Source organism: Lolium perenne, chromosome 6 (assembly GCF_019359855.2).
Source record: "Lolium perenne isolate Kyuss_39 chromosome 6, Kyuss_2.0, whole genome shotgun sequence".
Classification (NCBI taxonomy): Eukaryota; Viridiplantae; Streptophyta; class Magnoliopsida; order Poales; family Poaceae; genus Lolium; species Lolium perenne.
Window position 1 is genome coordinate 47,985,378 of NC_067249.2, and position 3,473 is coordinate 47,988,850.

Sequence of the window (3,473 nt, forward strand, 5' to 3'; positions counted from 1 at the left end):
ATAATTCTTGAGCCAAAAGAAGTGTGTCAATATCTTTTTTGAAATCCATGTAGTTTAACATGTAGCTAACATAAGTCTTATTTTACTAATAGTTCATCAACCAAAAGGTTTTATTTGAATGTATAGCAACTCTGAATGAGCTGCACACAAGCAAAGGTAAAGGGTAAAGGTTCTGAAGGTCAACAGCTTTGAAACATATTATCAAAGAAAATACCAAATAATGCTAAGAGATACAGTACCTGAGCTAATGCTCCGGGAATTGCTCTCTGTCACATGTGAACTAACCAAAGCACTCAACATAGGCCAAGGGTTGTGCCTTCAAACAAAAGAAACAAAAGAAGTTACTCATTAACATCAGGTGATTTCAAAGATGCAGCATATCTAACATAATTCAACTACCAGTATGGTACCTGTTTGTGCCGGCACCATAATAGTGATGAGAACTGGACCCCATTGATCCACTTCCCATTTGATGCTGACATATTTAGTGGTCTAAGAACCTGCTCACAAAAAAATAGAGATGTCACACACATATACTACTGCCTATAAACATGGTAAAGATATGTAAGATACTAATAAAAAATTAGAGAACATATTATTCCTTAGTTCAAATAGAGTATCTGAAAGAAAGATGCCATGCTTTGTACAAACATGGTCTAGACGTACATCATTAGAGAAAATCACATTGTTTATGCAAAGCCCATATGTATTTTAGAAACCTCTTGATATTCTTCAGTATCTCAATACCTGAACTAAATATAAATATTTTGAACAGCTAGACAGACTACTCAATTTGTCTTCGTTTACTTGAGATAAATAAAAAACAAATGAGTGCACAGCTGAGTAAAAATATTACATATATGGAACAATCTTATCCTGCATAGTTAAATTCGTATTGAACAACTTGTAGCCATATAAAAAAGAATTTGCACACACAAACACGATATGTTGTAGAGATTTAAAAAATGGTGACCTACGAGAGGCCCCTTGGCCCTTGCGGCGAGGTCGGATGGAGTCCAGGTGAGAGGTCAACTACAGTGGCGTCCTACACTTCTCCTGTTGAGCGCCTAGGAGGAATGCAACACGAAGTAAATAGCTATTGGATACAATTTCCCAGCAACATAATCCATGTAACCCAGAAGTGGAAATTAGGACAATGTGTCGACCCAGTACTTATTCCAGAGTAACTCAAGGAGGAGAGTCCAAGGATGACTTGAAATAAGTTATATCCAGAGAATAGTACTGCATAGACAAAAATACAGTTAGAACAGGACTAAAACAGACATCTCAGCAAAATAAAAGATTGACAATTAGTCTAGTTACCAGTTTGCAGTGAACACCAAAATCTTCTATCTTGTTGAGTGGTATCGTCTGATACTTGGACACTGCCTCATCCGGTGGCTTGTAATCTTTTGGGTATGCCCTAAAAGCTCCAATTTCCACTTCACATCAGAAATAATCCTTGTAGGGTTTATCGCAACAGCTAAGAATGGCTCGGTATACTGCTGATTAAGCATCTGAGTTGAAACATCAATGTCTGACAGCCAACATCCATAACCAGGGTGCGAGTGATACCAACCAACCACATTCTCCAACCTTCGAGAATATGCACAGATTAGTTTTACTACGGGAAAATCCTTTACATTAATGAATCTTTACCTTGCTTTAAATCATTTAAGAATTAGGCCACAAACAAAGATTTTGGAGAGAAACAGAGAAAACCTATAGAATCGCTAGATTAGACATACACCTTTGACTCGTGCAGCAACCTGGGGAAAAATCTTGTCAACTACCCTTAAACGAAATTGGCAAGGAATCAATCCAGTTGAACCACAAATTACCAGCTAAATAATAAACAAACCTTTAGATCATTCAGTAATTTTTTCCATTCAAAAATCCATCGAAGAAAACCTATATAACTTTCTGCCCACAACAGAGGTGACATGAAAAGAAAGAATTTAGCAGACATGAAGCAAAAGAACACTCAGTATGCATGATCAGACCAACTTCCTAAAGCATTTCAATTTATAGGAACTAAAATATTACTTTTCAATGGGATGTCACACAGTATACCAGAACACTTGCAATGGTGAAAAGAATCAAGATTTCATACATGATTATTCCCGATTGAATGTATTTTACATCTGTTGGAGCAGATCTGTGTTCATCCATTGTCTCCTCTTCCACCTCCCTCACCCCTTCTTCTTGCTCTTCCCATCTTCCTCACTAGCAGAAGCGAATCACCCAAATAACAACTGGTTGCACAAGATAAAATAGCCTCAAAATCCAGGGAAAAAAGTGCCAAGAAAATTCGGTGGGGGAAGAAAAACTCATGGCGTCGACCTCTCCGCGGTGCGGCGTCGGCCCGTCCTTCCGGTGCAGCTTGGCGGTTGCGGCTCGAGATCCTCTCCGTTGAGGAAGACGGCGCCGCATCATCCACCTCGGCGGCACGAGGATCGGATCGCCCACGCTCCACTTCGCCGAGGAAGCGCCCTGAGACTGTCTCTGCGAGCGCGTGGCACGTCGTGCTCCTCCCGCCGAGCCTAGGGAGGAAGCATGCCGAGAGGAGAGAAAAGCGACGGCGCCGGGAGGAGGAGAGGCGCGCGCGGCGGGAGGAGGAGAGGCGCGCGGCGGCTGGGATGGGGGACGCGAGGGGAGAGAAGGACGGATGGATAGGGTTTGGTTGGGAGCTGGTTTTGTCTCACGTTAGAGTCATGGGCCCCTCTTTCCCTCAGCTTAGCCAACCAAATGGCAAAACGTGGCCCAATCCTGGAAACCGAAACGAGGCCACTGCCCAACCCGCGCGCGCGAGGTGCCCATCGTGGATAGCCTGGGAGTGCCCCATGGGATTGAGCTTCAGTGACTTTGTCAGCCCACAAAGTCACTGACTTTGTGTCACTTACAAGTGGGGCCACGTGGGGTCCATATAATGAAGGGTTCCACTTGACCCCACTTGTAAGTGACACAAAGTCAGTGACTTTGTGGGCTGACAAAGTCACTGAAGCTCAATCCTGCCCCATGGGGGTGCAGCAATCATACCTTTAGATGCAGGCCGTGGGACCCAGCTCAACTGACCTGGAGCAGGGCCTGACCGGTCAAGCTCAAGCATGCATGGTGGCAAGCCCATCCATCCATCCATCGGTCCGTCACCTGCCGCCCGCTCCAGCCTGCACTGCAGTCTGCAGCTACTCGATCGCGTGGGACTCCGATGCACGCGTACCGTACCTCGTCGCGAATACCGGGCTGGGTATTCGATCCGTTTGCTCAAGCGTAGGCTGCAACCAGGGCTCAGTGTATTCGTCGTCAGCCAAGACAGAGTTTCCCATACGGGTATTTGAGAGAGGTGTGCCTAGCACCAATGCGTCCATCCTCGTGGAAAATCCGCTGGGTATAGACCATGCTCCTGTACGCTACGCCTGCCAGGGAGCTCGGTGGACTGCTTAATGTGGTGGGTCCCGCGGCGAGCTGCCTCC

The 3,473-nt window shown here is 45.1% G+C and overlaps 1 long non-coding RNA gene across 1 annotated transcript; it reads right to left on the reverse strand.

Annotated features, from left to right (window-relative positions):
- On the reverse strand, window positions 1-2,196 carry LOC127309643 (uncharacterized). The gene is made up of 6 exons (XR_011746309.1): window positions 2,114-2,196; window positions 1,324-1,596; window positions 1,174-1,242; window positions 974-1,067; window positions 411-500; window positions 1-316 (listed from the first exon to the last, which is right to left on the reverse strand). It is a non-coding gene; the product is annotated as an uncharacterized lncRNA (long non-coding RNA).
- Between the last annotated feature and the right edge of the window lie 1,277 nt (window positions 2,197-3,473).